General features: G+C 50.9%; 1 long non-coding RNA gene across 2 annotated transcripts; it reads right to left on the bottom strand.

Moving 5' to 3' along the window:
• Positions 1 to 16,340: 16,340 nt before the first annotated feature.
• On the bottom strand, positions 16,341 to 25,738 carry LOC109245353 (uncharacterized). Of its 2 annotated transcripts, none has more exons than XR_002070830.2 (2): positions 24,493 to 25,738; positions 16,341 to 16,551 (listed from the first exon to the last, which is right to left on the bottom strand). It is a non-coding gene; the product is annotated as an uncharacterized LOC109245353 (long non-coding RNA). The 2 variants fall into 2 exon arrangements; XR_008422836.1 differs by having other exon boundaries at positions 24,592 to 25,738.
• Between the last annotated feature and the right edge of the window lie 416 nt (positions 25,739 to 26,154).

Raw genomic sequence — 26,154 nt, 5'->3', positions numbered from 1 at the left:
GAGAAACCTCCTTGCCCATCCACGTGACCCCTCAGCCATCTGGGACAGCACCTTGTTTCTAGGGCTACGGAGCAGGACTTCTTACCATGACCCTCTGGGACGTGGATGGGCCTTAGGCTTGGCAGGAAATCTCTCCAGGCCCAGCAAGGCCCCAAGGACCAGGAGATCCCGTCTGGGGACCGGAGAAGTGTGTGTGTGTGTTAGCACACGTGTGTGAGGATGAAACTACAGAAAGATGGGCTTTCTCCAAACAGTGACCACATCTGTGCTGGCTGAGTGGCGACCTAGAACTCCAGTGGCGGGCGAGCCGTGTCACCCTTCTGTCCCTTTACGTCTACGTGGAGACATCGGTGGTACCTGTCCTCCTAGGACTGATGTGAGGATTGGATTAAATACTGCGTACAAAGTATTATTCTTCAGAGCGCTAAGTACTTCATAATTGTTCATCGCTATCCTGGTTTTTCTGTACGTTACCGGCTCATATTCCAGTCCCTGGGGGAGGGGAATGAAGCACCATAACAATAACTGATACTTGTACAGCAATATATAATTGACACATTACTTTTGTGTCCCTGATCTCTGTTAAATGTGCAACGACACAGGCCAGGCCCTGGGTTGTTCTTCCTCCCTTCCCGGAAGAAACAGGCTCTCAGGGTACAGACTTGCCCAGCACTACATAGCCCAGTGCTTCCAATCTGAGTATCTGTCTTGGAACCCTGGGGATGAGGAAGGAAGCCCCCCGTCATGGACTCCAGAGAAAGCTCCGTAGAACCTTCTAGAACTTCCCTGACTTCCCTTAACAGGCTGGGGAAGAAGAAACTAAGCCAGGTGGGGCAGGTGCAGACAGCAAGGCTCAGCCTGACCAGGACCATCTCCTGAAAACACTTCCATTTGGTCAACAACTGGCTTTAATTCCACAGTTGCAACACCTGACTCCAGGGGGGGGCGGGAGGACCCAAGCCCCCAGGTCAAACGTCTCCATTTCTAGGTGATTTGTTGGAAGATGGGTGGCTTCTACCAACAGCTCTTAAATATTAACATATCCCATTGGACGCATATTAACAGGCACATCGTAAAGATTTCCGGGTTCGTGGGACTTCGGAGATCTCTGGTTGTCATGCACGCCTTCTGCATTTGAAGATGCTGTGTCGTTCCCCGTGAGCACCAGCCCAGGTGAAAACAGGCTGGGCCCGAGAAGAGGCCTTGCAGGGTGTGGTCAGCAGAGCTCACGCACCTGTCTGGCTGCTATTGCTTTATTCAACCAGCACACGTGTTCTCCACGAAGAGGCCCAGAGAGCGTCCCTCTCCTGCCTGGCAGTCATCCTGGCTCCCAGATCAGCAGCGCTCAGCAACACCCTGTACCTCCAGGAGCACCTTCTCCCAGGAGTCCAGGTCTGGGGGTGGGTGCTGATGGGAAGCAGGGGAAGCAATCGGGATGGGAATCTGCCTGTCGGAGGAAGATGTGAGGAGAAGCCGAGGTGGAAAAGGTTGACTGGGCCTCTTCTGTCCTGAAAGGCAGTAGCCTGATCCCAGCCTTCAAAGGCCAGGAGGGACACAGGCTTCCATTCCAGGAGGGGAGGTAGACTGTTGCAGTGCGTGCACGGAACCCCCCTGGGTAAGAGCTTCAGAAGCTCACTGCTCCCCAAGAAGTGACGGAGACCAAAGGTCGAAGTGGACTTCAAGAGCTCCTGGATGCGTTCAGCAACTGAAGACAGGAGGTTCTGAAGGGAAGAGGACTGGAAGCGATGTGTTGGCTTCTAAACCGCTGGGGTAAAGGCCAGGTGGCCCAGGTCCAGCAGGGGCCTCCAAACACTTGTGTGTTCCCGACAGTGGGGGGGTCTTGCGGCCCCTTGCCTTAGCATTTGCTGGTTCCTTGCCTAGAACACCCTTCCTCTTGCTTTTGGCCTCTAAGATTCAACCTTCATTGAATATTGTGTGGATTTGAGTGGTATTTATTTATTTATTTTTAAATTTTTCTAAAATGTTTATTTATTTTTGAGAGACAGAGAACAAGCAGGGGAGGGGCAGAGAGAGGGAGACACAGAATCCGAAGCAGGCTGCAGGCTCTGAGCTGTCAGTGCTGAGCCTGATGTGGGGCTGGAACTCACGAACCACTAGATTGTGACCTGAGCTTAACTCAGGTGCTTAACCGACTGAGCCACCCAGGCGCCCCTTGAGTGTATTTCAAGAAGAGGATTGGCAGGATGTGGATCAGGCTGGATTTGGTGTTGAGAGAGCAAGGAAGAGAAAGATGTCAACACAAGAAAAAAAATTTTTTTAATGTCTATAATTTATTTCTGAGAGAGAGAGAAAGGCAGAGAATCCCAAGCAGGCCCTAGGCTGTCAGTGCAGAACCTGATGCAGGGCTCGAACCGATGAACCGTGAGATCATGATCTGAGCCAAAATAAGGAGTGGAGGCCTAACCGACTGAGCCACCTAGACGTCCCAGGGCAAGTGTTTTCAATGTTGAAGTGCTTGGGGGGTGTAGCTTTTGCAAGTAGTGGGGACATTGGAAAGGAGAGTGAGTCCCTGAACAGGGAGATGCTCTCCTTCCTTTTCAACAGGGTGAACTTCCTGTCAGCAGTATAGCCATGGAAGACAGATGAAGTCACCAGCAAAGAACACTTCGAAGACTCAGGCCTGAGGTGGTAACGTGGAAGTCATTCAGGGTGCTGGTGGCAAGAACTGGGCTTAAGGGGAACACACTCAGGCTGGGGGAGGCAATCGCAGGCCAGGTTGGTGGGGGCAGCCCGCAGGAAGTGGGCATAGACCAGGCACCCTGGTCTCTAGCAATTTTAACATGGTCACATCAACTCGCTTTCTTTACTGCTCTGGAAGGTAACCCAAAGCTCCAGGATTCAAAATCTTATGCCACTGCTCAAATATAACAACAACAAAAAACATTCTTTAGCACTTGGAACTTGCTAGTTGATGGCTCTACTGAGAGCCCGGGCAGGAGTGGAGCTGGGAGGTACAGGACCCTGCCAGATAGGAGGGTGGGGTGGGTGGCTCCCCCAGCCTTCAGTTACCAGAAGAAAATAGGATTTTGCCAAGAACTGAGGCTCCAGGCGACCGCCCTCCTCTGCCTTGGGCCGCAGTCCACACACGGGCCCCCTGGACCGTCATTAGCCCTGGAGTCCTGGACGCCTTGAGTGGGGGTTACAGGCCGGTCCTGAGCAGGGCAGAAGGTGGCAGAGGGAGTAAAATGCCTCCTTCCAGGGGTATAAAAGCAGGCGGGGGCTTCCCATGACCGGGAGAGGAGGAGGGAGGCGGAGAGCCAGGAGGCCCTCTCCCCGCCCCCCGGGGAGCTCTACAGGGGAAAAGAGGGACCCGGGAGAGGGGACGCTGGGCAAGGCCTCAAGTCGCTGCGGTGGGTGGCGTTGGGACGACAGACGCAGGCTGCCGCGGCCCCTCTCGCGGGTTTGGGGTCCGTCGGCCTCAGCCCCCCTTCGGTGTGGGGTAAGTGCTGCCCGGGCCCAGGCCGAGCAGGGCGGGTGCCCGCGGCCCAGGACGCGCGCCCAGGTCGCCTGCGGGTGAGGCGGAGGCAGAAGCAGGCTGCGGGCAGACGGACTCATCCCCTCGAGGGCGCCCTCCCTGGGGCCCACGCAGGACTCCGACCTCTGCCCGCGACAGCGTGGACGGGTTCGGCGGCCCTAAACCACCCAAACCTCCACCGGCCAGCGAAGCACTTGCTGCTCTCTCAGGCGACAAAAGACCCCCCAGGCGCGCGGCTCCGGGTACAGCGCCCCCTAGAGCCAAGGCCCTGAGGCTGGCCGCGAGCGCCTCCGCGCCAAGGTCAACGACGGCCCGGCTGTCTGGCGCCTCCCTTTCCTCCTCCAGAGCGCTCAGCTCCATAGGGACTGGGCCGCAGGACCCACACCGTCTCCGATCCGGGTTCCCCACGGCTCGGGGAGCCCAGGCACCACCTGGGTACGTGTGTGTCGGGGATACTTCGGGTCACGCACAGATTCGGAGCCGCCCGGGACCAATCACTCAACCACTGGGAGAATGCGCGTTTCCAACCAGCACCGCCCACCCCTGCCGGCCCAACCTTGTCGCCCTGGCTGGAAATTGGGCGGCGCTGGGTACACAGGCTTGTGCCCTCTCTTTGGCGCTTTGGTACCCCCTGTGACAGTCACGTCCCAGCCCTCCTGCTGACGGGCGCCATGCCCTAGACCCACTTGGTGCAGGCTGAGTAATGATGCTCGGGGTGGAGGGGCACGCAGAGGTGTGAGAATTCCATGTCAGCCTGCGGTCCTAATTGGAAGTGGATGTTAAAGATGAGAAATTCAGTTTTGTAAAGTGAAATGTCATGGATTTAGAATCTCAAACCCACCCCTAGCCTTTGGTATTTGACTATCTTTATCCTTGGCAGTGTGTGATTTCCCATGTTTCAAAGAAAGAACTTTAAAGGTTCATAAAGCTCCAAAGATTTCAAATAGCTCTTTTAAAAGCACTTTGATGGTTTAAATGCAGACACATGCATTACATATCTCTTAAATTACACAGGGTTTTAAATCTAAGGGAAAATGTCTTAGGCAAGATGGATTAGAGTTTTGTCTTGTGCAGGTAGTTTTTTAAACAGTGTTGGTAACATTCAGGTTGGTAGGGGGAAGAAAAGAGAAAGGGGGCGTCGGGGAAGGATGCTCAGACTTCCCGCCACCTGGTCCCACCAAGGCTCTCAGAGCAGAGTGAAGACACATCCCTGGGGGCCTTCATGTTCCTCCCAGGCCAAGGCAGGGACACGGCCATCCATACTCGGCTCCTGAAGGGCTGTGGATGAGCTCCTCCAGGGAGGCACGTGTGCCTCCTCATGCCTTCTCCACCCAGATCAGTGGTGAATGAATGAATGAATGAATGAGACAAAGAACAAATGGATGTAGCCATCATATCTCCATTCTTGCTACATTTGCAGCTTGCCCATGGCCTAAAGTGATTGATCGTTTCAATCTTCCCAGGTCAGGCCTTCAAGAAACTACTAGCAACCGGAGGCCCTAACCCAGGAGGGAAGGCAGTTTGGCATATGGTGAGCTCAGTCTTTGGAGTCAGGCTGCACGGACTTGAATTCTTGCTCTGTCACTTCTTATATGGGTTATCTCTTTAATCATCAGTGTCCTCGCCTATTAAAATGAGATCACAGTGGTCCTTTCGTCACTTGGGTTGTTGTGAGGGTTAACCTAGATACGTGTAAAGCCTACAGCAAAGGGCTTGGCCCACAGGCGCCTTTAAGGCTACATCGCGACGGGTGATGGTGGTGATGGTGGTAATGGCACTACTCATGGCTATGTACTAATGACGGCGGTGATGCCAGTCGTTCCGCAGGCTCTCTCACCCGCACAGCTATGGCAGCTGGTAGTCCTGCAGGATGGTGGGATTAGCGCTCCCCTCCTCCCAGGCCTGAGAGCTCCATCTGTTGATGAAGTGGATGGTGCAGAAAGGCAGACTCTCCCACCCTGCGTGGGCACAGGGAACTTTGCTGGGGTTTCTACAGCTGCCAAGGAGTCCTTGAACAGCCTTGGCCTTGGGCATGTGCAATGATGGAAGAAAAGATGAGAGTTCTTTGAACTCTTTCCTGAAGCAATAAACTTGGCAATGCCATTTCCTTAGAACTGAGGGCTTTTGGAAGAGAACTTCCAGGGGTCCCAAGCCTTCCGGAGAGGCAAAAGTATTGGTGAGCAGGTCCTGTGGATGGACCCTGTCTATCCAGACAACTTCCCCTCTCCAGCACTCCCCTGAAGCCCTTTGCACAGAGAAAAGTCCCTTTGAGCACACCTCACCCCTCCCCAGGAGTCCTCGGTCATTCTTCCGTACCCCTGACTTGACAAGATACCTGTTCTTACTTGGTTTGTGTACTTGCTCTAGATGTATTCATGCATCTGGCTCCTGTGCCCCCCTTCCAGCTGGGATTATAAGGCTCTGGAGGGCAGGATCCCCGATTTGCTTCCTCAAATGTCTCACAAAGCCCTTAGTAGATACCAGAGGGGTGCCCCACATTCAGCATCCCCCCTGTGCCTAGCATCACGAATTACACATCCTGGGCATTGGCTAATGCCAATGAATAGACAGATAGCTGGGGACAGAGGTGAGGGTGCATGTGACGTTCTCAAGGCAAGCTCTGCTCTTGTCCTTCCTGACTCAGGTGGCCCCAAACGCTATGTGCTCGGGGCCATAGTTACATCTAGGTGGGACCATCAGAGGCCACCACGTGAGGTCCCTCTGGAGGTGAGCCACCCAGCCACTCCAAACATATGTCTCATGTCGTGAACAGCCTAAGAGCTCCTGGAGAATTTGCCTCCTCTCGCTCATTAAGAAACTCTTTGTGATTTTTAAGCCATCGGTATTATGAGATTTTTAAAAACGAATTCCTCATCCAGGCAATTCTCATTCCAAACTCAGAAACGCTCCAAATCTCAAAACCCTCCCCATCAGAACGTGTGGTTAAAAGTGCTAACCCTTGATTTTACCAGGTGATCCATTGTGGGTTTGGGGCTGCCGGGGTGGGGACTGAGCTAGAAAATCCCAACAGACCGCCACCATCACCCTAATCTCTCTCCATTACAGAAACGGATGGCAAGACGGGGATTACTGTGCCTATAAATCAGTGTTGTGTTCTGGATAATCTAATACATTTTTCAAGTGTTGTTCTCGCCGTTTGGCATGCACGGAACTGCTCTGTTGGCACAAAGTTTGCAATCAATCTCTCCTGCCTGCTCCCCACGCGGCCTCGCCACCTCCTCGAACCTTCCTAATATTTTATACATAAACCGGTTTGGATTCACGGGGCATTCCAGCTAGTAAATGCTCTGAAGATTCATCTTTATGGACTAGCAGCCCAGCCTTGTAGCGTCTCAGCTTCTCAAGATGAAAAGGAATTTTATTTGGTGTGTTATGCCACGCGGGGAATGGCTGCTGGCGGGTTGCTAGGTTCTATTATTATCGTGTGTGTTCTTCTCCCGGGAGGATGAGGCAAGGCCTCACGGGTGGGGCCCTCAGAAAACTGACAACCCTTATTTCCCCTCTTCTTCCCAGACCCTCCCGACAGTGTGTCAGGGCCCCAAGAGGCTCCCCAGGACCCCAGGGAACGGGGGTGGCGAGTCTTGAGCGATCCAAGTGCATGTCTCTGCTAGCCTGCATCCCTGCACTGGGGGAAGAGGGACGGGGGATCCACTAGATTAAGAAAACTGTTGGGGGGAGGGGAACAGCCCCACCAAAGGGAAAGAAAATAGTGCAGTTTCATTTGCTTTAAAGCACAGCCTCGTAATAAATGTGCACAGCAAATGTGCTGAGCAAACACCTCGGCGTTCATCAATATGCGGGGCCTGTTTATTGCCTCATAAACTTGGAAGCAAGTGATATTGTCTCTTAAATCAATGGCTGTGTGGACAGCCTTGGCGCTCCAGGAGAACAGGACATCCAGGCCACGCGGCGCTTAAATTAATGGCTGGAGCAGTGACTGAAAGGTGCTTAGTCACTGCTGGGGGATTAGGAGCCGTTTCCAAGGATGCAGAGCATCCTTAGTACGTATCTGTGTCAGGATGACAGGCCAGGGCACCTGGCATGCTGTGGGGGTCTCCTCACCCGTGAGCTGTGCTACAGAAGGCACAGAAGGGGGGCCAATGCCCCAACCCTGGGGGAGGGGAGAGGGTCTGTTTGTCTGCCTCTCTAGACTGTGGGTCCTCGAGAGCTGGTCTGGGTCCCTCCATTCTGGACCCCCAGCACCTGCATCAGGCCCCAGCTGGAGTAAATACTGGAAGAGGGTGGGAGGGGAGGAAGGCAGGCAGCCAAGTTAAGAAAGGAGACCATGGGAAGCCTGCGATGAGGCTAAGTAGAGATGATGAATGGCCTTGCCACGCTGAGAGGCACCGCTTCCGAGGCAGGATGGGGACCAAGACACCTGCCACCGAAGGGGGCTTTCGTGTCTATGAAGCACCGGCCCAGTTGAGAGACGTTCATCGGGCCCTAATGAAGGGCCAGTGCAGGGGGCATCTTCAAGCAGAGCCAGACTCCCTGTGGTGCCCTGAATGGTGATACCCCAAAAGATAGATGTCCACGTCCTAATCTCTGGGCCCTGTGAATGTGATCTTATTTGGGGAAAAAAGGGTCTTTGCATATATAATTAAGGATCTTGAGAAGATTATCCTGAATTATCTGGGTGGGCCCTAAACCCAAAGACAGGTGTCCCTATGGGAGAGAGGCCGAGGTAGGTCTGAGACAAGACAGGAGATGAAGAACAGAGGAGACAGAGGTGGAGTGATGTGGGGACAAGCCACGGAACACCAGGGATTGTCAGCAGACACCATAAATTAGGAGAGGGATGAACAGATTCCTGCCCCCAGTCCCCAACCTTGATTTCAGACTTCTGGCCTCCAAACCATGAGAGAATACATTTCTGTTATTTTAAGCCACCATGGATATGGTAATTAGGGATAGCAGCCACAGAGGCAAAAGTGTGCCTCCTCCCCAAACTTGGGCTCAGAAAGGCACGTTGTCTTCCAGGCAGGTGCTCTTGCATTCTTGGGGACAACAGGTTCTGGCCAGGAGTGCCCGAACCCACGGGGACGGCCCGGCCTAGCAGAGTGCTGGAAAAACTCAGCGACCTTGCTTTCCTTCCTTGGCCTCAGCAAGTGCTCTTACAGCACCATCCAAAGCACAGGAGGCCTTTTATGCCTGCATTTGTTAACCCATTCAGGTGCTCCAAGACTCCTGCCAGGTAAAAGTCTCAAAGCAGCAATCACCCCTGGAATTTTACTGAGGTCACAATGAGCCTTGGGGACATGGAACAGGAGCCTGTGATGCCAGGCATGTGGCTTGCACCTGGGCCGTATATGTTGCCTCGGGTGGTTTCCTTGTCTAGACCCCAGTCACTTTCAAGTTCCATGTTTCTTCTCACCGCCACCCGAGGTAGTTGCATCTGGACTTTTCTCCTTGGTTTTCCCTTCATAGCCCCCCACCACTGACCCGATCCCTTCCACCTGGGAAGAGTGGGCAGCCTCTAAGCCCAAGAAAAGTCATAATTCAGTCATTTTGCAAGTTGGTGAATTAATTGATTGACGTGGTGGAAGTTTATAGGGAGGAAGTTCCCTTGGATAAATTAAAGAAGGTGCCATGGGCAAAAATCTGGTCTTCTCTCAAGAGCCTCCTATGACCTTGATAATTTTCAGTGTGGTTGAAAGTTAAACTGTCTATCTTAAAGGATCAGAAGTCCCAAAGCATTCACACCCAGAGACAAAGTCCTTCCTCTCACAAGGGGCTCACAGGAGACTGTTATGGGCTCCAGAATGACAATTTATTAATCTACAGTGAGAAACAGGCTCAACTATGTGACATTGCCAATATTCAAATGCTTTCGAACTACAGGAGTGGCAATTTCATATGATCCAACATTAATACCACCATGGGGATCTGAAATACTCAGATCTGTATGCCCACAATTGTCCCCTGCAGGCCCCCTATGTGGGAAGCCCAATTATAATCAAAGAGGTACTTGGTGAGCAATGAACTGGAGCAAGGATTCTGGGGCTCGATGGTGAGAAACAAAAAAGCAGGCCCTGGCAGCTGTCAGCTGGGAGCCGGCCTGGTACTCACAGCTAGGCCATGGTGTTCTTTTGTTGAACAAACACAATTTCACTGAACACCAACATCGAACAAGGTCACCCTGTGACCGGGATGGGGAGAGACAAAAACAAGGCCACTCCTGTAATCATGTCTGAACACAGACAAAAAAACCCAAGCATACTGTTTAAACCACAAAATGACCGCCTGTGCCTCCTTCCCACCTGGTGTGAATGACAGCCACTTTGCCAATTACAGCCCCAGCCTCACTCATTCATCCACCTCCTAGATAAAATTAGTGATGCCCAGTCCTACCCAATTTCAACGTTCTGATACCCCATCCAAAGCGACAGCCTCCAACATCACCTAGTGCGAGCTGAAATCCTATAAAGTGGTCCCTCCACCACCTCCTTACCAAGATACCCCAAGATTCCCCATAGTGTGCAGTCTCCCTGGAGGCAACGAGTAGCAAGAAACCCAACTTTGTTCAACTACCTGTGTGTTCCTGGCGTCTTTGGAGAGTGGGCATTGATCATGGCATGAGATTTTGCCAACCAGACCTATCCAACTCTGCATCAAGGATAGGCCCACCACGACCACCATAATCACTTTGACCATTATTATGACCACTATCACCATCACCATAATCGCTTCCACCATTACTATGGCCACCACCCCCATAATCACTTCCACCATTATTATGACCACCATCACCATCACCATAATCACTTCCACCGTTACTATGGTCACCACCAACATAATCACTTCCACCATTATTATGACTACCACCACCTTTCTCACTACCACCATCATCACCACCCCAGTCACCACCACCACCCTGCTAAGTGATTGATATACATTTTATCATTTTATCCTTCTTCAACTCTGTAGGGTAATTATAGTTATCTCCATTTTCCCAGGTAAAGCTATTGTGACTCAGAGAGACTCAAGATCACACAGCTGGGAAATGGCAGAGCAGGGGTTTGAAACCCAGTCAGCCAGGGATACTCTACTGATTCTCACAATGCAGAATACTGCAGTGCTCAGCCCAGAGGTATCCAGAGGTATCCTGTGACCTCTTCAGTCTCCCCTGTGCCCCCCAGCTCCTCCTCCTGAACTTGGATACGAGCTGCCAGCAGCTGCTTTCGCCACTCTCCCTGTGCAATCCTAGCTGACCCCCATCTGACTAGCCCACTGTTATGCTTCTTTAAGGTGGTTGTGCACACGTTTGCTGTGGTCTCTTCTCCTTTTTTAAGTAGGCTCCACGCCCAATGTGGGGCTTGAACTCACGACCCTGAGACCAAGAGTCAGATGCTCTACCAACTAAGCCACCCAGGCCCCCCTGCTCTGGTCTCTTCTGTGTGGATTTCATAGTTTAACTTTTACAGGGAGATCCTATTTCCTTCTTATCCAAGCTCCTGAATCTATCTCCCTGTTGCCTCCATGTGCCAAACGCAGTGAACACATAAATTCTTTCCAGAGCCAAGAATAGAAACTAAGATTTATGAGTCCCCATCTATTACTGTAACCAGCAGGATCACTTACTCCCCATATCCTTTATTTCATGACCATATTTTTCTTCATAAATGGCACCTTTTTAAGATGTTACATAAAGAGGCCCAATTCAAAGTTTTAAATTCAAATTATTTGGGCTATCTGAGAACATACTAGGCATCTGAACTACGGATGGAAAATACCCTTTTTACATGCTTGAATAAGTCCAAAACAGCTTAAAGGATTTCTTCAATTTAAAAAAAAAATAATTCACTTCTGGACTGAGGAAAAAAATATGATAAATTTCTACACAAAGGCAATGCCTTGAGAGAGAAATAGCTTAGGTGGCTGTGAAAATCAAGGGCTTTGTAGGGAATGCAACCCAGTCTACAAGCAAAGCTTCCTCGGGCTCATAATGTAGATGTCAAGGGTGTTTTCCAGAGGACCGGGCTCAGGTGGATTTAGGGGCTATCTGAATTCTGAGATTTCTTCTTCAGATGTATGTGTTAGTTACAGAGGGGGGTTAAAGACCCACCCGGGACAAAGACTAGAAGCTGTAATTGGTCTTACCATACAATGTTTTAAGTTCTTTTTGATGCTATTGAATGTGAAACGGGGACTTCTCAGGACAAGAGGAGTCTCAACTTGGCACAATTCACAGGCCTTGCAGCAAACCCCCACACGCCACGGGGAATCCCCCCTTATCTTTCTGGTAAGGTGTTCTGTGGTCCAGAAGCAGCTTCCCAAAATCTGCAAAAGGCCCTTCTCTTGCGCTGATGGCGGCCGGCTTACACAGCACCATGCGCAGAGCACTTCCCAGGCCCAGCCACGAAACCGCAGCCCAGCGTTTGCTGTCTGCGGCCCTGGCGGGTCTGCCGTGGTACGGCGCCCCAGCCACGCTGCCCAGAGAGGGACCCTGCTCTCCAGGCTCTGGGGCCCCTCCGGGCCCACAGACAGAGGGGTCACTCTGCCTGCAAACTGCCACACAGCAAGGGACGCCATGCCTTTGTCTTTCTTGAGAAAAACCTTGAAACTATACTGGAGGCCTCCGGAACAGTGTGAGTACCCAGTGACTTTGCTTTCCTTAATGCATCATTTCTAAAAGAGAAAAAAGAATTGTAAAGACTCCATAGAAACTTGCCTCATCTACTTTGCTCCCAGACGACCCCCTCCCATGCAACAAAACACAAAAACAAACAACAAAACCCAACAACCCCATCTCCCTAAAGACCTTGGCAGCTGCCGGCAAAGGAGGACAGACATGCTGTCCATGGATGTCCAAGAGGTGACATTCTGTTGTTTTAGTTTTAATATCTCACAATGGTGATTGCAGCCAGAAACAAGAGCATTCCAAGGCTCCCTGTCTTACCGCCTCCTACTTGGCCCTTTGGTGCATGGGATTAGTGCCACCCCTGCTATGGGGTCCAGTACCCCCATAGAGTGGCAGATCGTCAGCAAGGATCTGCATTTTCTACAAACTGTCAGACCCTCCAAGCCCCGGGCTGGTGAGTGCAAGCGGGTCCCTCCACCCGGTGCACCCCGCACCTTCCTGCACCCGGCAGCCTCTGGCTCCCCTTGCCCCCTAAGCACCACCCCTCCAGCCCAGCCCCTGCTGGCCTATAGCGGACTCATCCCAGCAGGTAGGAGGAGCCCTGGGGGGGGGGGCATCTGCTACCACCCCCCACCCCCCCACCCCTGCCCCAGGCTTAGGGGCTCCTCTCTGCAGGCACCAGCACCCTTTGGACATCCGGCCATCCGGAGTGGCAGGGCCAAGACAACACAGCCGCAGCAGCATCAGAAATACATGGATTTTTGGTACAGCCACGAGCCCCATCCAATTAAAAATAATCACTGGCATGTTCCAAGTCTTTATTCCTGCCAAGTGAGTTGACGGCCGCTCGCGCAGAACAATGCTATTTGTCAAACATGACCTCATTTTCAGAACTGATCAGAGAAGTTTTGAAGCACAACCTTCCCCCATTACTAGAAGGTCTAGAGGTTTTCCGGGGTGACCTTACTCCATAGTTAGGCCTCTTTCCTTGTCTGGGGACTGGAGCTGTGGGAGTTTAGGTTTTAAGTTCTCTATTTAGGGTTAGTGAAACAGGCCAAGCTGCTGAAGAAGAGACAGGCAGGGGGAGAGAGAGAGATGGCATGTGTAATTCCTGCCTGGGAAGTATTTGGAAACTGCTAGTGGGGTGGGTGGGTGGGGCCGATGCTGTAGCCATTAGAAATTACAGAGCAGGGGTGCTTGGGTGGCTCAGTCGGTTCAGCATCTAACTCTTGGTTTCAGATCAGGGCATGATCTCACGGCTTTGTGGGTTCCAGCCCTGCATCAGGCTCTGCACTGGCAGTGCGGAGCCTCCTTGGGATTCTCTCTCTCTCACCCTCTCTCTCTGCCCCCCCCCCACTTGCACTGTATCTGTCTCCCTCAAACTAAATAAATAAACTTAAAAAAATAGGGGCACCTGGGTGGCTAAGTGTCCGACTTCTGCTCAGGTCATGATCCCACAGTCTGTGAGTTCAAGCCAGCATTGGGCTCTGTGCTGACAGCTCAGAGCCTGGAGCCTGCTTCAGATTCTCTCTCTCTCTCTCTCTCTCTCTCTCAAAAATAAACATTAAAAACATTTAAAGTAAATAAAAATAAATATAGTACTTGTGTATAGTTTGAAAAAATTTAAAAAAGAGAGAAATTACAGAGCAAACCATGAACACATATCTCTTACCATTACATAAAAGATGAAAGACAAAATAGGAGGGAAGTCAAGTACATGCCCCAAGAGAACCCATATATGTATATCCAAGAGACCAGTCCCTTGGTGGAAGCAGTGAATGGAAGGGAAAAGACAGGGACTGATATCAGACTAACCTGAGTTTCAATCCTGGCTCTGCCACTTAGGAGTTGTGTGACCTTAGGCAAGTTACTTAACTTCTCTGAAGGCCAGTTGAATCATCTCTAAAATCTGGCTATTCATACCTTCCTTCAGAAACTCAATGGCATTATCATTTATAAAACCTCTCTAGCAGGAGGTAAATACTATTGCCTAGCCTAAGAGTAGGTGGGGGTGCCTGAGTGGCTCAGTTGGTTAAGCATCTGACCTCAGCTCAGGTCATGATCTCCCAGTTCATGAGTTCAAGCCCCACATCAGGGTCTGAGCTGACAGCTTGGAGCCTGGAAACTGCTTCCGATTCTGTGTCTCCTTCTCTCTCTGTGCCCCTCCCCTGCTAGTGCTGTCTCTCAAAAATGAATAAATGTTAAAAAAATTTTTTTTTAAATAAGAGTAGGTAAATATTGGCAAATAGTACGTATTGATGACAACTTTCTGCAACTTTTGGCAATCTTCCTAAGGTCTCCGTGCACAAGTCTGGAAGTTTATCAAGAGTCTGTATTTAACTTTTTCCATTCTGGTTGAGGATAACAGAAAAAGAAATTATATGAAAGAAAGAAAGAAAGAAAGAAAGAAAGAAAAAGAAATACACTGAGAAATCCCACCTTTTTTCCTAGAGATATTCTTTATGTTTCCAAACTTTTCAAACATTTTTTTTACCCCAAATATCTGATACAGAGGTGCCAGATGGGAGGGGGTGGGGAGTAATCTGTATGTTGACCCAGGACACTGAGCGGTAGGTCCCTGACATCAAATTAACCATTATTTTGTCATATTGCACTCTTCCAAAATAACTTTTTCTAGAAAGTAACCCAATTATTTCTGACTTATATTTGCAATTCCATTGTTCTGCACCCTCACCAGAACTAGATATGGTCAGTCTTTTCAATTTAGCCATTCTTTTTGTTTTGGGTTTTTTTGTTGTTTTTTGTTTTTTTGAGAGAGCGAGAATGAGAGTTCGAGTGAGTGTGAGTGGGGAAGAAGGAACAGGGAGAGAATCCCAAGCAGGTTCCACAGTCAGTGCAGAGCCTGACATGGGGCTTGATCCCTGGACCCTGGGATCAGCCCAACCGACTGAACCACCCAGGTGCCCCTAATTTAGCCATTTTAGTAGGTGTGTAGTAGTATCTTATCAAGGTTTTCATTTATGTTTCCCTAGTGGTGAATTTTTTCAGCATCTTTCCTGTGTATCTTCTTTGGCGTTTTCTGACAATTTGGTAAATTGTTCAGATCTTTTGTCTAGTTTTTAATTGTGTTGTTTATTTTCTTTGTTGTGGAGTTTTGAGAGTTAAAAAAAAATACAATCTGGGTATAAGTCCTTTATCAGATAGGTATTGTTCAAATATTTTCTCCCAGTCTTGGTGTGACTTTTTCATTCTATTTTCTTTTGAAGAGCAAAAGTTTTTCATCTTGATGAAATCCAATTTATCACCTTGATTCCCTCTTATGCAAGTCCTGCATTTGGTGTTGTAGCTAAGAAATCTTTGCCTAAACCAAAGTCACAAAACTTTTTCCTATGTTTTCTTCTACAAGTTTTACAGCGTTCTTCTATACGCATTGAGGTGTGTGGTCCATTTTAAGATAAACTTTGTATACAGTGTGAGGTTTGGATGGAAGTTCATGTTTTGCAGATGGATATCCAGGTGTCCCAGCATCATTTATTGAAAAGACCATCCTTTCCCTCCATTGAGATGCCTTTGCACCTTTGCTGAAAATCAACTGACCATCTATGTGTGGGTCTATTCTGGGGAGCATCTCGATTTTCACCATATAGTCCTGTATTGAAATTCTCAGCTGCTATGATGCCCAGACAGGATCCTCTCTCACTCCACGAGTGCTGCTCACTGGTAGGTCCCCACCACAGGCAGTACTGACGGCTCTTCTACAGCCTCAAAGCTTCTTGAGCCTCGCCCTAGTGGGGCTGGCTGCAGATGCATGCACAGATCTCCCAGAGGTCGGGGAGGGGGGCCCACCACATTTTCCAAGAGTGCACACCCCCCTCTGGAACATAGTACTGGGTACCCAAGAGGCTCTGAAGCCCTGGCCAAGCTGGAGGACCCAGATTTCCCCCACATCCTCTCACCCTCCACCCTAGCACAAGACCTCCCCCCCTCGTCTTCTCTTCATTCCAGTCAGGCCAGAGAACCTTCAAGAGAAAGATTGATTAGAAGTCTTGTCTGCCTTACAAAAACACGGGAGGTTAACTCCTCCGGCAGAGCCCGTCTTGGCCGCCTGTCTTCTTGCAGCTGCCTGGGGAGGGCTGTACTGAGAGGAACATCAGAGGAATCGCTCGCTTATTTCCCCAGCAGTTAGGAATTAGATGAAGTCATAACCAGGTCTACACTTGGCAGACCACCTGGACACAATAGTATGCTTAATGAAATGATTAAATGTCTCCGCAGCGGAGCCCCATTTCATTTATGTAACTTTTATTGACCTGTAATGAAGGTCTGCCAAAATACTAGCACAGCATGGAGGGGCACAAGCGAGGCATCCATCAGCAGGCAGGGTCTAGACTGACCTTGTGGTCCCTCCTCCTTCCCCAAGCTGGAGAACTCCTGCCATTGTCCTCAGTCTTTCATCCACATCTCCTGTAGACAACTGAATGGGTACCCCGAACTGGAAAAAATCACAATAAAAATGTTACCCTTTTCAAAGTAAACTGACCCTGGCCAGGCAGGAGTGCAGAGGGCTGTGTCCTTAACTTTCCCACCTCTCTCAAGGAGGAGGCACTGCCTTCAGGACATTCAGGTGGCTGAAAACCATGTGGTGAGTATCCAGAGACATCCCTCAAGGTGGCCCACCAAAAAGAAATTCTTAAAAGGGTGAGTTTTAATGGTAAGATTCATTTGAGGAGCTCATCCATCCTATCCCTTCTGCAAGGTCCACAAAGCACCTTATCACATTAAGGGCTTTGAGAAGCCCTTCTGCAAATTCACCCAGAAATTTCCTAAACTTACGTTAAGAACACCTTTTTTTCCCCCCCGCCAAACATCTGTTAACACCAGGGAACTTGGTTGAGAAATGATGTTCCCCCCCAAATGCCATAAGATGTTCTGATAAAAAGTGTCTGTCGCTTTATTCTATTCAGCTTAGAATCAGTGAAGGGTGAAGACAATGAGGAATTTGGGGTTTCCCCGGGCTCCCTGCCTGCTTCTCTCTGGCACCCAGCTTGGGATGTGGGAAAGAAGCGATGACATCTTCCTGCCACACTGGTATGTGTGTGTTTGGGGAGCGGGGGAGGGGAGGGATTGCAGAATCCCCAGCCAGAGCTCTGCCACTGACTAGTTGATTAAGACTGCCTGAAACGGCTAGATCAGAAGAGTCCACCTCCCCAAAGTTAGCACGTATTGACCTCTGATGACACAGTCCGTTTCTAGCACATAGTTGTCTCTTCTTTCCTCTCGTGCTAGTTTGCCACAGATTTATTTTCTCCAAATATCACAACTGAATTAAAAACATTTTTCCTCCTCCCCCCCCCCCAACACTTCTGTACCACATCCCTCCCCTTCTCCAAAGTCACCTCTGGGACTAGAGGGCCAGCTGCGGAAAACTCCCAATCTGTCTTTTAAGGGGTGTCAGCCACTTTTAAGTGGCTGCCCCCCCTCAGCTTAGTGCCTCCGCCGCCACGAACGTGGAATTAGATTAAGCGCCGGCTGTCCCCCTGTCCCCGTGAAAAGCTCTCGCGCAGTCAGGCAGCGGAGAAACCACCGAGTCAGCAGCTCAGACTCCTCCCCCACCCCCGTCTCCCTGGGCTCCGGGCACTGGGTTGTCATCTGGAGCGAGTGCACTCATTCTAATTCTTTATGCCTTGTTATTCTGTCAATTTCTTAATCTATTTATGCTGACTTTATTTTTAGTGTGCCTATTGTGACAGCAAATCCTGAAATTGCCTTGGTTGTTTTCTGAAAATGGCCGTTACCAAACCATAATGCAGACCCCGACTAAAATAATGTGAGCCCCAGGCGGTTTCTGGCGCCCACAGCAGCTGTCTACTTTTAGAGCTGCATATCAATTGTCCCCTCGGAGGGGCTGGCCCGGGAGGCGCTAGGAAAGCAACGTGGTGTCGTATTTAGATGAGCGTCTCTGGGTCTCGCTGAAAATGCTCGCTGCCTCCCCTTTTGGAGAATTTCTTCAAACATTAATAAATTCCCTCCCCTCTCCCTATCTTTTGTTGGCAAACTATAAAAAATGCAAATGATCCAGAAACCAATTAATTTTTCGAAGGTTGCAGCTGTTTTGCTGTATTCACAAGACATGGTGGGCACATTTAGGGTGTGTGTCTGCGAAAGCACACACATGTGGAAGGCATCCGACCGCTCATCACAGACGCATCAGATCTCCAGATATGAGCCATCATTCAGCCTCGTCAATGCCAACACATGCGTTTCAAAGCGCATTCCACTCCCAGAGAATCAGGAGTTGCCAAGGGGCACACAGAGGCCAGAAGGTGGCCACAAGATGGATACCCAGTCACACAATAATGCTTCACCTCCTGGGACCAAGGAAACGCTCTCTCTCTTCTGGTGGTTCTCCAAATGTCAAAATAGTATCCCTGGAGGAGAACACCGTCAATATTCCTCTGCCTCCCGTTACGTCACCCATGGCGGTCACGGCCCACCTAGCAGCCACTGCCCATCTCTCGTCTCACTTTGCTGGGAGCGGTTGGATTTGGTTGAGGTAGAGAGACAGGGGTTCCATTTTGTCAACCTCCCAAGGCACCACCGTGCTTGATCTAAGCACAACACTGTGATCCCACGATGCTCGGAGACCGGCCATGTGACCCAGTTGCAGCCAATGAGACACAGGGCAAGCCGGCTGATGGGGTTTTGGAGGCTCCTGATGTCAAGCTAGTCTGGCGAAGTCAAGTAAGGAAAATGCCGTTGTGCACGTCTGCCACCTTCCTGCCCCAAAGAACACTTCTGTGTGCTGATGTGATGGCCGTGGCTTGCTGGTGTCTCATGACCACGAGGTGGAAGGCCTGGGATGGGGCAGCGGAAGCCGTCCAGCACCTGTGCCCATCCTGGGCCGGCAGATCTCCGGACTCCTGGCCGTGTGAGATAATTACCTCTCTTCATTGCTCAGCTACTGTTTGTCAGGTGCTTTGTTACTTGTGGGCAAAAGCATTCCTGATTGATACAAGGCTCTCCGGGTCGGAAGAGACGTACAGCTATGTCATCTAGAATCACTGCCACGGGCTGCTTGGCTTCCTGCTCTGATACGTCCATGGGGTGATCTTCTAAATTGTGCTCCAACAAGCAAAGAAGAGAACATGTGCTCTCCTGGAGCACCCGGGCTGCACCAGCACCTCTGCTGGGAAGTCTTCCTCCTGTGAGGAGAGAACCCACTCCCCTAGCGTTCTGGAGAGAGTGGCGCCGGAGAGAGAGGCATGGGCGCTGCTCCCACAAGCGATGCTGGGGCAGGGGCTGAGCCCCCCTGTGAAGAGCAGAGGGATGTCAGGCTTATTGAGCTGTAATTCACATACCACACAACTCACCCCTTTAAATGCACAATTCAGTGTTTTTTTAGTTTATTCATAGATGTGTGCACCCATCGCAAGCCAATTTTAGACCATTTTCATCACTTGCAAAGAAACCCTGTGCCCTTTAGCTATTGCTCCTCTGCTCTCCAACCCCCTTCCCTCCCCCCGCCCTGAGCAACCACTAATCTTTCTGTCTCTAGAGAGTCCCCTATTCTGGACATTTCATAAAACGGAATCACATAGTATGTGGTCTTTGTGACTGGCTTCTTTCACTCAACGTAATGTTTTCAAGGTTCATCTACATTACAACATGTATTAGTACTTCATTTCTTTTTATGGCCAAAAAATATTCCATTGCGTAGATATTCGGCCTTGTTATTTTTTGGTAATTACATTCTATAATGTCATCACAATCACTGAATTAGCAAATACCGCACCATTGCTGCTAGGGGAAATACAGGGTTAGGTTTCCGAAAGCCACTGGTCAGAACATTTTCCTCAATCAACACCCAACCTTGGGGCGCCTGGTGGCTCGGTCGGTTAAGCGTCCAACTTCGGCTCAGGTCATGATTTTGCGGTTCGTGAGTTCAAGCCCCATGTCGGCCGCTGTGCTGACAGCTCGGAGCCTGGAGCCTGCATCAGATTCTGTGTCTTCCTCTTCTCTGTCCCTCCCACGATTTCTCTCTCTCTCTCTCTTACACACAAAAAAATAAATAAACAAAAATTTAGAAATTAAAAAAACCCCACAACCTTGATGTACATGTATTTCTGCTTAAAGACACAGTATTTAATATATATTATTGGTTCGTTAACATTGAACTCAAGTCAACAGCACTATAACTCCTATCTGAATGAGTGGGGATGGGGATGGGGGAAGGAGAGCTGCCCGAGAGAACTCTTAGGATTAGACACACCTGTATCAACCCAAAATTGGCCCTAACTAGGATGACCAAGTGCCCTGGTCCTTGGAAACCCCTCAGGGTTTCCCAGGAGGTGGGACTTTCAGGGCTACAACCGGAGAGTCTGGGCAAACTGGGATGGTCGATTCACCCCACCTGCTTCCCTAGGTCTGTGCATCCACAGATTTGACTCCTACCCTTTGGAGTGACACAGAGATGATCCTCTCTTTCGTGAGAAGACCCTTCCATTGTTTGAAGACACGTCTTGTTTTCTCCCAAGTTTTCTCAGACTTGACATCCTTAGTTTCTTGGACCTTCTTCACACTGGGCAGAGTGACAGGGGTCACTGGCTGATGACAGAGTTCTCTTCTTCTGGCCTCATTGGCCAGACTGCACTTCCCACCCTCTCTTGAAGGTCGGTGTGGCCCTGGGATGAACGTGAGCGCAGGCCATGTGGTCATTTGCAGACCTGGCTTTCACAAACCTTCCACTCACAGGCCCCACGTTCCTTCAGCACGAAGGGAGGCACCCACCCCGCTGCTGGAGGAGGGCTGCTCCCCACTTAGAAGCATCACTTAGTGAGCAAGTAATAAGCTGTTGTGTTTCGTCTCTATGGCAAGCGCGTTATCTGCCACTGCGGTGAGCCTCACTTTGATTCGCATGCTTTCAAGCTCCTGCATTACCATCTCCCTCTCTGCACACGTTCCTGCCTGTCTGGACTCTTTTTACAGGGGGCACCCCAAATCTGTCCATGTGTGATCCGTCTGTCTAGGGCAAAGGTTGATGCTCTCCCTCTTCCGATCACCCATATCTAGGGGCACAGAGTGAAATTACATAAGCTTTTTTGGGAGGGGAGCCCACCCTGTGGCTGACCTCTGTGTAACTTGCTATTGAACATTTCCTCCCCATACCACTTCGAGACACTGGGGGCGCAACGATCAGCTTAACCATTAAATTCACCCATCATCATGACTTAGTGAGATATTCTGGATGCTATTCTGCTCACTGGTGCATTTACTCCTCCTGTCCCCCAGTGCCCCACCCCCCTGTTACAACCAGGGTAGCTGTGGTAACAGCAGCCAATACCCAGATGGTAAATTCTAGATGCTTCATAAGTCCCAACTCTTAACACTCTTAACAATTCTTTTCTTTTTTTTTTAAATTGTTTTAATGTTTACTTATTATTGAGAGACAGAGAGAGAGATAGAACATGAGCTTGGGAGGGGCAGAGACAGGAGGAGACACAGAATCGGAAGCAGGCTCCAGGCTCCGAGCTGTCAGCACAGAGCCCGACGTGGGGCTCGAACTCACAAACTGCGCGATCATGACCCGAGCCGAAGTAGGACGCTCAACCAACTGAGCCACCCGGCCACTCAGCAATTCTAAAGGCAAAACTACTATGATCCCCATTATATAGCTGAGTAAACTGAGGCACAGAGAGGTTAAATAACCTGCCCCAGGACATTTAGCTAGCAAGAGAGTTGGCTTTCATTCACCCCAGCAGTACAGTGCCAGCCCAGATTCTTAACTATTAGGATAATATGTTTTCTATGCCCCGGTCGTGTCTGAATCCATGTGTTACACAAATACGGAACAAGAAAGTGCCAAGGGCAGCGGGGACCCTCCCCTGGACAGCCCTTTGAACTAACACTCATCTGCTTCTGGGACACATTTTAGGTTTAGCTGTTCAACTAGTTGCTCAGCCCTTGGATGAGGGCTCCATGTTGCCTCCAGCCTGTGTGTCCCCATTTTAGTCACAGGGATGTCATAGGAGATGGGGATCTGTGCCCAGAAAAAACGAGAATGGGCTCAGAGTTCTGCAAGTTTGAGGCCCTCCGGACACAGCCGCCCAGAATCCTTATGGACTTTCTGCCAAAGCTCAAGGGTATGACCTTGAAGATGCAGGAAATAAAACAGAAAGAGCTTGCCTTCCTGGGACCAGGGGTGTTGAAAGAGGCCAGACTCAGAGCTATAAAGGCAGAACAGGAGCAGCCCTGAAAGCCTGGCCATTATTCTGTGTCAAACTGAAGAGAAGTATTGAGAATGCATGCTTATAATCTAACAGTATAAGGTGAGGACTCAGATATGTATACCCTAGTAGAAGGATCGTTCTTGCCCTCTAAATCGCTTACTGATGGCATTCTATGCTGAGGACCAGCACAGCCAGATGGCACAGAGCGATCGCTTTCCAGCTTTATGCAAAGTAACTGGCTAAGCATTATACCAAAAAAGTGTCATCCACAAGCTTGACCCTTGTCAAAAGTATTTTCTTATTACTCTACGGCTGGAGTGGTGGACAAAGATGAAAGGAAATTGAGAACTTGTTTCTCCAGTGGTGGCAGCAGAGGCTGCCAGTGGCAAGATGGCAGGCTGGTTACAGTATGTCCTGGGTCCGCGGCCACACGCGGCTCACGTTGGTTCCCATGGGCAGTAAGGACTGCCTTCGGCAAGCAAAGGCTGAGGCTGGGATTGAAAGAGGTTCCAGAGCTGGAGGATCCGTGGTAAAGCTCTTCTGGAAGCTTCCTGTCCTTTCGGCTCGTTCCATCCTATCGAGCCACCACCAGCAAGGCAGCCACAGGCCTGGAGTCTGGCCGGGAGGGACGAGGAACCTACTTCAGGGATGGGCAGGGAGTGGCTGAGTTTCTACCAGTTCAAGCACGGCCTTCAGTAACTGACAGGTTGCAAACAACTGCAATCCTGCTAAAGAGCCTGGAAATTCAGCTAATTCACTCTGCGTGTTCTGTCCTGGGGTCTGTGAAGATGACAGCAGGGCTGGTCCCTTCTGAGGGTTGTGGAGGAAAGCCTGCTCCTGGCCTATCTCCTTGGCGAGGAAATGGCCCAGCTCCCGTTCACGTCATGTTTCCCTGTGTGTCTGTGTCCAAATTTCCCCTTTTTATAAGGACAGTGTCATTTTGGATTAGGGACCTTCCTACTGAAGTCATTTCAATGCAGTCACCTCTTTAAAGGACCAGTCTCCAAATGTGGTCACATTCTGGGGGACAAGGGGTTAGGGCTTCAACATCTGAATTTTGGGGTGACACATAATTCAACCCCCAACACTCCTTTCCCCACCTCAAGTTTCTCTTACCATTTTCTTTCTCTCTCTCTCTCTTTTTTTTTTTTTTTTGCCTTCTTTACTTTAAAGCATTTGTTAGTACCTGCAGTCATTTCATTTATTTGTTTGGAAAGTATCTTTCCCACTTGAATGGAACATCCCTGAGCATTTTCTCCCCTGGGGACCTACCACACTTGCGGGCTATGTGAATCTGGCTTTCACCTGTGCCTCTTGGTGGCCCACTCCCCCTTCTAGTGACAGCGGCACTATCCTCAGCTGCAGAAGGCTCCAGGAAACCCACAGGGGACAGAGAGGAGAGACTTAAACCTGCCCCAGAAGGCCTAGGAGGTGGCAGAAGGATGACAGCCTTTCTTTCTCCTTGTTATCACCTCATTATTTTCCAGGTCTTGGCCTCCTTCCAGAAACAACAAGATGGAAAGTCCATCACACAGCTCATTTTAATTCACATTTCTCTGTGATGCCTCAGATTGTTTATTTTCCATAATAATATCATTAATTTTTTTTTTTGAAGAGTTATCTTCTGTGTGGTAAACACAGGGGCAGGTAAATGCCGTTAGAGCCACTCAGGCCTGGGTCAGCTGCCGTGGAATCGGCCTGAGACGAAGGAGGTGCTGCTACCTGGGTGGCAAGCCTGAGGCTTTCTGAAGCACCAAGATCTCTCTAGAAGGAAGTTCTCCTTCGGTGGAGGAGTCAGGAGCTCAGGAGTGGCCCTGAGAAGCCAGGGTTCTAATTAGTGCCTGATAAAATTACCATCACCACATCACCACCGCCACCACCATCATTGTCACCAAACCACCACCACCACCATGATCACCATCGTCACCAAACCACCACCACCACCATGATCACCATCGTCACCAAACCATCACCACCACCATGATCACCATCATCGTCACCATCATCCTCACCACCAACACCACCACCATCATCAACGTCACCAAACCATCATCACGACTGCATTTACCAAGTGTCTGCTCTCTACCAGGTCCTCTGTTAAGTGCTTGGCCCACAAGATCTTCTAAAAATAGCACCCAAAGGCCAAAACAGTTCTTGCGTCAAAGAGGCGGTAAACCGATACAAGTCACGAAAACGTAGGCGCTCACCGAGCACAGAGGATCTTCACCACCGCACGCGTCGCCGAGAACCAGAACCTCGTGCCACCTCATAAGCGTCTACAAGGGCAGCTGGGCAGCTCTGCTCACGTCAGTTGGCCTCGCGCAGCGTCCGCGCTTGGCCTGGAGTCGCTGCTCTAGGCTGGGCGTGGCTGGAAGCCTCAGCTTCTCCCTGCGGAGCTCAGGGATGACTCCACTCCAGGTGTGTGCATTCTGGGCCCAGCTCAAGGGGCGGCAGCTGCTCCGAGGGAGCCTTTCCTCGTGGCGATGGCAAAAGTGCAAGACATCGATGGGAACAGACGCGTTCTCCCCAGAACCATCACGTGGGACTCTCCCCAGTGCCCGCTGGCCTAAGTGAGTCACGTGGGCAAGCCTAGAGCCAGCGGAGCAGGGATGCCTAGATCGCCGTCGTGTGTCACCGAGGACCTTGGTGGTTTGTGATGCTGTGTGACAACGACACCTCACACCCCCTTCCTTCCTCTTCCGGGCGGTGGAGGTGTCTCCCTCTCCTGCTCCTGGACGGTGAAGCCAGGTCAGGGTGAGGACATGGTGAAGAGCAGGGGCGGGTGAGACGGTGGACGGCAGAGGCCCCAGGCAGGGGCGTGGAGCAGCCCAGGTGCCACGAGACTGTCTAGTAAGGACTCGATTTCTGTTTCTGTCAGCTGCCAGCTTTGTGACCTCAGACAAGCCCGTCAACCTCTCTGAGCTCCAGTGACCGCGCCCGTATGTAAAATCAGGGTAATAATGGCCCAGAGGCGAGGCTAAGAATTAGCACGTGTAAGTCCCCAGTCTCTTCGCTGCTTCTGGGCGGCAGGGGGACTTGGGTGGAAGCATAACGAGACGTGATTCTCACTAAAGAGCTGGTCACCAGAGAGGGTCAAGCAAAGAGCGTGCAAACGAGGAAGAGAGGAAAATGCCCCAGGCGAGCCGGGGCAAAACCAAAGCAGGACTTGACTCCGCAGAAGCCCCGGAGGTGTTTTCAGCATTTATAGAATCAGGGAGCAGCGAGGATGCTTCTGGCATCGGGCACAGAAAACGGTGCCACGTGTTATTTCACACCAGGCGGCTGAAGGTAGGGTGGCACCAGCTTCGGCCCGTGGGGCTCCGGGTCCCCGTCGAGCTGGACATCCAGACACAGTCTCGAGAGGACGGGCGTCTCTCAGGGTCTCTCCCGAGCCAGCGAGCCAGGAACGTGGCCCAGGCTGCACGCGGGCCCACTTCCAACCAATCACCGTCAGGGAGCTCAGCTTGCTCTTGGGCTTGGGCCAATCAGGACGCCGCCCTGGCGCTGGGGGGGTGGGGGAGGGGGGTCTGTCCGGAAGGAAGGAACGGGCGGTGTTGCCAGGGCCCAGAGGCAGAGGGACACTTCCCAGGGGCCCGGAGCGGGAGGAGGTGTGGTGCACCGCCGGGCTGCCGTTGTGTGGGCGCCGCGGGCTGGGGCGCAGCGCACGCAGGGGCTGCAGGCCCCGCCGCAAGTCATTCAGAAGGATCTAAAAGCCACCGAGGCCTCCCAGTAACTGGAATCACGGGGAGCCCAGCACCGGGCGCAGGTGACACTGGGCTGCAGCGCTGGGTGGGGGGCGCGGGCCACGGGTCCCACTGATCGCTGCGGGGCAGGGGAAGCAGGGTTCCGCCAGCCCAGCCGACGGGTGG

This window comes from Panthera pardus, unplaced genomic scaffold, assembly GCF_024362965.1.
Source record: "Panthera pardus isolate Hobbes unplaced genomic scaffold, ASM2436296v1 HiC_scaffold_17, whole genome shotgun sequence".
Taxonomy (NCBI): Eukaryota; Metazoa; Chordata; class Mammalia; order Carnivora; family Felidae; genus Panthera; species Panthera pardus.
The sequence above is the reverse complement of the archived record's forward strand: the minus strand, read 5'-3'. Positions and strand labels throughout refer to the sequence as shown.